Source organism: Pristiophorus japonicus, chromosome 19 (assembly GCF_044704955.1).
Source record: "Pristiophorus japonicus isolate sPriJap1 chromosome 19, sPriJap1.hap1, whole genome shotgun sequence".
NCBI classification, from domain to species: domain Eukaryota; kingdom Metazoa; phylum Chordata; class Chondrichthyes; family Pristiophoridae; genus Pristiophorus; species Pristiophorus japonicus.
In genome coordinates this window covers 58589191-58600774 of record NC_091995.1, presented here as the reverse complement: position 1 = coordinate 58600774, position 11584 = coordinate 58589191, and positions in this window count along the sequence as shown.

The window sequence follows — 11584 nt, the reverse complement described above, 5'->3', positions numbered from 1 at the left end:
GACAGGTGCAGATTAAACCCACACTCACATACAGGAAATGAACAGGTGCAGATTATACCCCACACTCACATAACAGACACTGACAGGTACAGATTATACCCCACATTCACATACCAGAAGCTGTCAGTAACAGATTATACCCTACACTCACATAACAGAAACTGACGGGTACAGATTATACATAAGAACATAAGAACATAAGAATTAGGAACAGGAGTAGGCCATCTAGCCCCTCAAGCTTGCTCCGCCATTCAACAAGATCATGGCTGATCTGGCCGTGGACTCAGCTCCACTTACCCGCCTGCTCCCCGTAACCCTTAATTCCCTTATTAGTTAAAAATTTATCTATCTGTGATTTGAATACATTCAATGAGCTAGCCTCAACTGCTTCCTTGGGCAGAGAATTTCACAGATTCACAACCCTCTGGGAGAAGAAATTCCTTCTCAACTCGGTTTTAAATTGGCTCCCCGTATTTTGAGGCTGTGCCCCCTAGTTCTAGTCTCTCCGACCAGTGGAAACAACCTCTCTGCCTCTATCTTGTCTATCCTTTTCATTATTTTAAATGTTTCTATAAGATCACCCATCATTCTTCTGAACTCCAACGAGTAAAGACCCAGTCTACTTAATCTGTCATCATAAGGTAACCCCCTCATCTCCGGAATCAACCTCGTGAATCGTCTCTGTACCCCCTCCAAAGCTAATATATCCTTCCTTAAGTAAGGTGACCAAAACTGCACGCAGTACTCCAGGTGCGGCCTCACCAATACCCTGTACAGTTGCAGCAGGACTTCCCTGCTTTTGTACTCCATCCCTCTCGCAATGAAGGCCAACATTCCATTCGCCTTCCTGATTACCTGCTGCACCTACAAACTAACTTTTTGGGATTAATGCACAAGGACCCCCAGGTTCCTCTGCACCGCAGCATGTTGTAATTTCTCCCCATTCAAATAATATTCCCTTTTACTGTTTTTTTTCCCAAGGTGGATGACCTCACATTTTCCGACATTGTATTCCATCTGCCAAACCTTAGCCCATTCGCTTAACCTATCTAAATCTCTTTGCAGCCTCTCTGAGTCCTCTACACAACCCGCTTTCCCACTAATCTCTGTATCATCTGCAAATTTTGTTACACTACACTCTGTTCCCTCTTCCAGGTCATCTATGTATATTGTAAACAGTTGTGGTCCCAGCACCGATCCCTGTGGCACACCACGAACCACCGATTTCCAACCCGAAAAGGACCCATTTACGCCGACACTCTGCTTTCTGTTAGCCAGCCAATTCTCGATCCATGCTAATACATTTCCTCTGACTCCGCGTACCTTTATCTTCTGCAGTAACCTTTTGCATGGCTCCTTATCGAATGCCTTTTGGAAATCTAAATACACCACATCCATCGGTACACCTCTATCCACCATGCTCGTTATACCTCACACTCACACACCAGAAACTGACAGGTACAGATTAAATCCACACTCACAAACCAGAGACTGACAGGTACCAATTAAACCGCACTCACATATCAGAAACTGACAGGTACTGATTAACCCACACTCACATACCAGAAACGGACAGGTACAGATTAAACCCACACTCACATACCAGAAACTGACAGGTACAGATTTAAACCCCACACACACATACCAGACGCTGACAGGAACAGATTAAACCCACACTCACATACCATACACTGACAGGTACAGATTAAACCCCACACTCACATACCAGACACTGACAGATACAGATTATACCTTACACTTCCATACCAGACACTGACAGGTACAGATTAAACCCCACACTCACATACCAGAACCTGACAGGTACAGATTATACCCCACACTCACACACCAGAAACTGACAGCTACCGATTGAATGCCTACCCACATAGCTGAAACGAACAGGTACAGATTATACTCCACACTCACGTCACAGAAACTGACAGGTATAGATTATACCCACACTCACATACCAGGCACTGACAGATACAGATTATGCCCCACATTCACATCCCAGAAACTGACAGGTACAGATTAAACACACACTCACATACCAGAAACTGACAGGTACAGATTAAATCCGCACTCACATAGCAGACACTGACAGGTACAGATTATACCCACACTCACATACCAGAAACTGACAGGTACAGATTATACCCACACTCACATAGCTGAAACGGACAGGTACAGATTATACCCCACACTCACATACCAGAAACTGACAGTTACAGATTATACACGTCACTCATATACCAGAAACTGACAGGTACAGATTATACCCCACACTCACACACCAGACACTGACATGTACAGATCAAACACCACAATCACATATCAGAAACTGACAGCTACCGATTGAATGCCTACTCACATAGCTGAAACGAACAGGTACAGATTATACTCCACACTCACGTCACAGAAAACTGACAGGTATAGATTATACCCACACTCACATACCAGACACTGACAGGTACACATTATACCCACACTCACATACCAGAGACTGACAGGTACAGATTATATAAATCACTTACATACTGGAAACTGACAGGTACATATTAAACACACACTCACATACCAGACACTGACAAGTACAGATTAAACCCACACTCACAAACCAGAAACTAACACGTACAGATTAAACCCACACTCACATACTAGACACTGACAGGTACAGATTATACCCCACGCTCACATACCAGAAACTGACAGGTACAGATTAACCCCACACTCACATAGCTGAAACGGACAGGTACAGATTAAACCCACACTCACATTGCTGAAACGGACAGGTACAGATTATACCCCACATTCACATAACAGAAATTGACAGGTACAGATTATACAACACACTCACATACCAGAAACTGACAGGTACAGATTAAACCCACATTCACATAACAGAAACTAACAGGTACAGATTATACTCCACACTCACATACCAGAAACTGACAGGTACAGATTATACCCCACACTCATGTACCAGAAACTGACAGGTACAGATTATACACGTCACTCACATACTGGAAACTGATCGGTACATATTAAACACACACTCACATACCAGACACTGACGGGTACAGATTAAACCCACATTCACATACCGGATACGGACAGGTACATATTAAACCCACACTCACATACCAGACACTGACCAGTATAGTTAAACCCACACTCACATACCAGAGACTGGCAGGTGCAGATTAAACCCCACACTCTCATACCAGAAATGGACATGTCCAGATTAAACCCCACACCCACATACCAGACACTGACCGGTACAGGTTAAACCCACACTCACATTCCAGAGACTGACAGGTACAGATTATACCCCACACTCACATACCAGACACTGACAGGCACAGATTATTACCACATACTCACATACCAGACACTGACAGGTACAGATTTAAACCCACACTCACATACTACAGCCTGACGGATACAGTGGAAATGCCACACACACACATAACAGAAACTGACAGGTACAGTATAAAACATACAACCCCGTAGACTAATAGATGCAAATTAAATGCAGACAAACATACCAGAAACTTAGAGGTGCAGCTTAATCACCCACACACGTATCAAAACCTGGCAGGTACAGAATAATACACACACTCTCATATCAGAGACTTAGAGATACAGTATAAATTGCACACTCACATATCAGAGACTGACATGTTAAAATCCATATTCCCATAACATAAATTGACAGATACAGTGAAATGCCCATACTCACCAGTGATTGAGAGGTACAGGTTAAAGACACTTCCATACCAGAAACTGACAGGTACAAAGGAAAGCCCTCTCTCAATTATGCAGAAACTGGCAGGTATAGAGTAAGGCCCACAATCACACATCAGAACTTGACAGGTACAGAATAAAATCCAGACTCCCATAACAGAAATGGAGATACAGAGAAAGGCCCACACTCACATACCAGAGACAGATAGATACAGAGTGAAACTCAGACTCATTTACCAGAGACCGACAGATTCAGCATAAACACTCGCCTCCATAACACAAATTGACAGTTAGAAAGTAAAACGAATACTCTGTCAGGAATTGGTGGTACACAGTAAAACAATACTAACATACTGGAGAATGACGGGTATGGAGTAGAGCTCACACACCAGAAATGGAAATATACAGAATGAAACTCTCAGGCAATTACCAGAAATTGACAGGTACAGGATAAAACCCACACTCTCGTATCAGAAACTGACATACAGAGTAAAACCCTCATCCACATACCAGAGATGGGCAGATACAGAGTCAAATCCACATTCCCATACCAGACACCCTCAATATTAATTCTATATTTACCTGTCAATGGATCAGAGAGTGAAAGTGTCAGTATCTATTCTATAATCATCGGTCAGTTCCACACTGACACTGCACCGGAGATTGAAAGTGACAATATCTATCCAACACTCACCTGTCACATAGTATCAGAGAATGGGAGAGGCAGTATCTATCCAACATTCATCTGGCAATCGAACTCTGCCTCACTGTACCAGAGATTGGGAGATGCAATATCTATCCTATGTTAACAAATATATCCCATACTGACAGCAAGGGAAATTAAGATAGTTTTAAATCCAAGGAAGAGGCATATAAATTGGCCAAAAAAAGCAGCAATCCTGAGGACAGGGAGCAATTTAGAATTCAGCAGAGGAGGACAAAGGGTTTAATTGGGAGGGGAAATAGAATATGAGAGTAAGCTTGCAGGGAACATAAAAACTGACTGCAAAAGCTTCTACAGATACGTGAAGAGAAAAAGATTAGTGAAGATAAATGTAGGTCCCTTATAGTCAGAATCAGATGAATTTATAATGGGGAACAAATAAATGGCAGGCCAATTGAACAAGTACTTCGGTTCTGTCTTCACTAAGGAAGACACAAATAACCTTCCGGAAATACTAGGGGACCAAGGGTCTAGCGAGAAGGAGGAACCAAAAGAAATTGTTATTAGTCAGCAAATTGTGTTCGGGAATTTGATGAGATATACACAATGGAGTTCAGAAGAATGAGAGGTGATTTTATTGAAACTTATAAGATAATGAGGGGGCCTGACCAGGTGGATGCAGCGAGGCTATTTCCACTCATAGGAGAAACTAAAACTAGGAGACATAGTCTTAGAATAAGGGGCCACCCATTTAAAACTGAGATGAGGAGAAATTTCTTCTCCTATGTATGGAATTCCCTGCCCCAGAGAGCAATGGAGGCTGGGTCATTGAATATATTTTAAGTCAGAGATAGACAGATTTTTGAGCGATAAGGGAGTAAAGGGTTATGGGAAGCGGGCAGGGAACTGGAGCTGAGCCCATGTTGAGATCTGCCATGATCTTATTGAATGGCGGAGCAGGCTCGAGGGGCCAAATGGCATACTCCTGCTCCTATTTGTTATGTTCTTATGTTAACTGAACCCAGCCAGAGTCAACACCCTCTGGGATTGAGCGGGAGGGAGGGAAACCAGTGAGTGGAACTGAACCCCGCCAGAGTCAGTACCTTCAGGAGATGAGAGTGATTGGGCCCATTGAACCCAGCCAAGAGTCAGCACCTTCAGGGGAGGAGAGGGAGGGGAACCAGTGAGTGTAAAACTGACCCCAGCCAGAGTTGGTGATGAAAATTGGGAGCGGAGGACAAGCTGCCTTCAGACGTGCGATGTGTTTGAATTTCAGGACAGGGAGGGGGAAGTGTATAGGGCGGGGATTTTCAGCTTTGGAGGAACGAGAGGAGAAAGAATGTTCCACAGAATTGTCTGTTCTGAATTTCTGTCCTGTACTTGCAGTAATGATTTTTGTAAACTCCTTTTCCAGGGCATTCGAAGGGCAGGATTTGCAGACGGGAAATTCAAACCAAACATCACGTCAAGATCTGATGAAATCAGTCGATTCCTCAGGACCTGAATATCATCGGCCTTTGAATGAGGAAGGAGAAATGTTTGTCTGTTCTGTCTGCGGGAACAGATTTCAAACATCAGTGTGACTGGAAAAGCACCGAGACACACATACCCGAGTGAGAGTGTTCCAGTGCACTGACTGTGGAAAGAGCTTTAACCAGTTACACAGCCTGAAAAAACACCGCACCATTGACAGGGGGGGAGAAACCGTACACGTGTTCTGTGTGTGGACCAGGCTTCAACCTGGAGAGACACAAGGGCACCCATACCACGGAGAAACCGTGGGAATGTGGGGACTGTGGGAGGGGATTCAATTACCCGTCTGAGCTGGAAGTTCATAGGCGCAGTCACACTGGGGAGAGGCCGTTCACCTGCTCTGAATGTGGGAAGGGATTCACTCGGTCATCCATCCTGCTGACACACCAGCGAGTTCACACTGGGGAGAGGCCGTTCACCTGCTCTGAGTGTGGGAAGGGATTCACTGCCTCATCCGACCTGCTGATACACCAGCGAGTTCACACTGGCGAGAGGCCGTTCACCTGCTCGGAGTGTGGGAAGAGATTCATTCGGTCATCCCACCTGCTGCAACACCAGCGAGTTCACACTGGGGAGAGGCCATTCACTTGCTCTGAGTGTGGGAAGGGATTCACTCGGTCATCCACCCTGCTTACACACCAGCGAGTTCACACTGGGGAGAGGCCATTCACCTGCTCTGAGTGTGGGAAGGGATTCACTCAGTCATCCACCCTGCTGGAACACCAGCGAGTTCACACTGGGGAGAGGCCATTCACCTGCTCTGAGTGTGGGAAGGGATTCACTCTGTCATCCCGCTTGCTGCAACACCAGCGAGTTCACACTGGGGAGAGGCAGTTCACCTGCTCTGTGTGTGGAAAGGGATTCACTCAGTCATCCACCCTGCTGGAACACCAGCGAGTTCACACTGGGGAGAGGCCGTTCACTTGCTCAGAGTGTGGGAAGGGATTCACTCAGTCATCCACTCTGCGGAAACACCAGCGAGTTCACACCGGTGAGAGACCGTTCACCTGCTCCGAGTGTGGGAAGGGATTCATTGTATCATCCAACCTGCTGATACATCAGCGAGTTCACACTGGGGAGTGACCGTTCACCTGCTCCTTGTGTGAGAAGGGATTCACTCAGTCATCCAACCTGCTGACACACCAGCGAGTTCACAAGTAACTGCAGGGTTTGGATTCTGCTGTTGTCCCAGACTGAATTGTGTCCATTCTGACAGTTGGGCTTTATTTCTGCTGATATTGATACCCCCTATAACTGGGCTGGAGTTTAATATTCTGGATATTTGACAAATTAATCAACGGGAAAAGGCTCAGATTGAAAAATAACGCTGATTGTGTTTGCATCCTTAATTCACCCTTTAAAAAACATAAGAAATAGGAGCAGGGATAGGCCATTGGCCACTCGAACCTGCTCTGCCATTTAATAAGATCATGGCTGATCTGATCTTGGGCACAGCTCCACTTCCCTGTCCACTCCCCATAATCCTTCACTCCATTATCGTTCAAAAATCTGTCTATCTCCACCTTAAATATATTCAATGACCCAGCCTCCACAGCTCTCTGGGGTAGAGAATTCCACAGATTTACGACCCTCAGAGTAGAAATTTCTCCTCATCTCTGTTCTAAATCCTATATTCTTAAACTATGCCCCCTAGTTCTAGATTCCCCCACGAGTGGAAACATCCTCTCTGCATCTACCTTGTCGAGTCCCTCAGTATCATATGTTTCAATAAGATCACCTCTCATTCTTCTAAACTCAAACAAAAACTGACTGTAAAAGCTTCTTTAGATATGTGAAGAGACAAAGATTAGTGAAGACTAATGTAGGTCCCTTGCAGTCAGAATCAGGTGAATTCATAATGGAGAACAAGGAAATGGCAGACTATTTGAACAAATACTTTGGTTCTGTCTTCACTAAGGAAGTCACGAATAACCTTCCGGAAATACTAGGGGACCGAGGGTCTAGCGAGAAATGGGAACTGAGGGAAATCCTTATTAGTCAGGAAATGGTGTTAGGGAAATTGAAGGGACTGAAGGCCGATAAAACCCCAGGGCTTGATAGTCTGCATCCCAGAGCACTTAAGGAAGTGGCCCTAGAAATAGTAGATGCACTGATGATCATTTTCCAACATTCCATGGACACTGGTTCAGTTCCTATGAATTGGAAGGTTGCTAATGTAACCCCACTTTTTAAAAAAGGAGGGAGAGAAAACAGGGAATTATAAACCAGTTAGCCTGACATCGGTGATGGGGAAAATGCTGGAATCAATTATTAAAGATGTAATAGTAGTGCATTTGGAAAGCAGTGACAGGATTGGTCCAAGTCAGCATGGATTTATGAAAGGGAAATCATGCTTGACAAATCTTCTAGAATTTTTTGAGGATGTAACTAGTAGAGTGGATAATGGAGAACCAGTGGATGTGGTGTATTTGGACTGTCAAAACGTTTTTGACAAGGTCCCACACAAGAGATTAGTGTGCAAAATTAACGCTCATGATATTGGGGGTAATGTATTGACGTGGATAAAGAACTGGTTGGCAGACAGGAAGCAAAGAGTTGGAATAAACGGATCCTTTTCAGAATGGCAGGCAGTGACCATTGGGGTGCTGCAGGGTTCAGTGCTGGGACCCCAGCTATTTATAATATACATTTATGATTTAGACAAAGGAATTGAATGTAATATCTCCAAGTTTGCAGTTGACACTAAGCTGGTTGGCAGTGCAAGCTGCGAGGAGGATGCTAAGAGACTACAGGGGGACTTGGACAGGTTAGGTGAATGGGCAAATGTATGGCAGATGCAGTATAATGTGGATAAATGTGAGGTTATCCACTTTGGTGGCAAAAACAGGAAGGCAGATTATTATCTGAATGGTGACAGATTAGTAAAAGGGGAAGTGCAACGAGACTTGGGTGTCATGGTACATCAGTCATTGAAGGTAGGCATGCAGGTACAGCAGGCAGTAAAGAAAGCAGATGGCATACTGGCCTTCATAGCGAGGGGATTTGAGTATAGGAACAGGAAAGTCTTACTGCAGTTGTACAGGGCCTTGGTGAGACAACACCTTGAGTATTGTGCGCAGTTTTGATCTCCTAATCTGAGGAAGGACGTGCTTGCTATTGAGGGAGTGCAGCGAAGTTTCACCAGACTGATTCCCAGGATGGCAGGACTGACATATGAGGAAAGACTAGATCGGCTAGGCTTATACTCACTGGAATTTGGAAGAATGAGAGGGGATCTCATAGAAACTTATAAAATTCTGACGGGACTGGACAGGTTAGATGCAGGAAGAATGTTCATGATGTTGGGGAAGTCCAGAACCAGGGGTCACTGTCTAAAGATAAGAGGTAAACCATATAGGACTGAGATGAGGAGAAACTTTTTCACCCAGAGAGTTGTGAACCTGTAGAATTCTCTGCCACAGAACGTTGTTGAGTCCAGTCCGTTGGACATATTCAAAAGGGAGGTAGATGTGGCCTTTACGGCTAAAGGGATCAGGGGGTATGGAGAGAAGGCAGGTGTGGGGTACTGAGGTTGCATGATCAGCCATGATATTGAATGGCCTGCTCCTGCACTTTTTTCCTGTTTTCTATTTTTAATTCTTCTAAACTCCAATGAGTATAGTACCAACCTGCTCAACCTATCCCCATATGTCAACCCCTTCATCTCAGGAATCAAACTAGTGAAGCTTCTCTGAACTGTCTCCAATGCAAGTATATCCCTTCTTAAATAAGGAGACCAAAACTGTACACAGTACTCCAGGTGTGGTCTCACCAATACCCTGTACAGTTGTAGCAGGACTTCACTGCTTTTATACTCCATCCCCCTTGCAATAAAGGCCAACATTTCTATTGGCTTCATAATTACTTGCTTTACCTGCACACACAAGGACAATCAGGTCCCTCTGTACTGCAACATTTTGTAATAGCTCTCCATTTAAATAATAAATTGTATTTTTATTTTTCCTGCCAAAGTGGATAACCTCACACTTTCCCATTCACTTAGCCTGTCTACATCTATTTGCAGATTCTTTGTGTCCTCCTCCAATTTACTTTCCCATCCATCTTTGTATAATCAGCAAACTTGTCTACATTACACTCTGTTCCTTCATCCAAGTCATTAATATAGATTGTAAATAGTTGAGGCATCCCACTAGTCACCGTTTGCCTACTGGAAAATGACCCATTTATCCCGACTCTGTTTTCTGTTGGTTAGCCCATCCTCTATCCATGCTAAAATATTACCCCCAATCCTGTGAACTTTTATCTTGTGCAGAAACCTTTTATATGGCACCTTATCAAAAGCCTTCTGCAAATCCAAATACACCACATCCACTGGTTCCCCCTTATCCACCCTGCTCATTACAGCCTGAAAGAACTCCAGCAAATTTGTCAAACATGATTTCCCTTTCATAAAACCATGCTGACTCTGCCTGACTGTATTATGCTTTTCCAAATGTCCTTCTACTGTTTCCTTAATAAAGGACTCCAGCTTTTTCCCACCAAAAGATGCTGGGCCAACTGGTCTATAGTTTCCTGTTTTCTGTCTTTCTTTTTAAATAGGAGTGTTACATTTGTGGTTTTCCAAACCTCTGGGACCTCTCCACAATTCAGGGAGTTTTGAGAGATTTCAACCAATGCATCCATTTCTTTTAAGACCCTAGGATGCAGGCCATCAGGTCCAAGGAACTTATCCACCTTTGCTCAGGGGACTTGTCTACCTTTAGTCCCATTATTTTACCGAGTTCTTTTTCTTTAGTGATAGTGATTGTTTTAAGTTCCCCCTTCCCTATAGCCCCTTGATTATCTATCATTGGGATATATTTAGTATCTTCTACTGTGAAGACCGATACAAAATATCAAAAGGGTTTTATACAAATATTGAAAGTTGCAACAAATGGAGCTAAAGTTTATTAAACAATTGATAATAAAATAAATTGAATCTGCAGGTTGGTTTTGGATTTCTCTGGGATGGAGCCGGACATGATGTGCCTTGAAATACCACCGGTGTACAGTAGATACAATGTCCCTCCAATTAATTCGGACTGATTGGAGCGTGACTGCCCCTTAGAACAAGAAAAATGAGGGCAGATCCGGGTCAGACACAACATACTGCACCCCACGGAGACATCACACATTGCCCCCTCCCTGGGGCAGCTCAGGGTCAGACACTGCACCCCACGGAGACATCACACATTGCCCCCTCCCTGGGGCAGCTCAGGGTCAACACTGAACATCCTGCACCCCAAAGGGACATCACATATTGCCCCCTCCCTGGGACAGCTCAGGATCAGACACTGAACATACTGCACCCCACAGGGACATCACACACTGCCCCCTCCCTGGGACAGCTCAGGATCAGACACTGAACATACTGCACCCCACAGGGACATCACACACTGCCCCCTCCCTGGGACAGCTCAGGATCAGACACTGAACATACTGCACCCCACAGGGACATCACACACTGCCCCCTCCCTGGGACAGCTCAGGATCAGACACTGAACATACTGCACCCCACAGGGACATCACACACTGCCCCCTCCCTGGGACAGCTCAGGATCAGACACTGAACATACTGCACCCCACAGGGACATCACACACTGCCCCCTCCCTGGGGCAGCTGAGGGTCAGACACTGCAC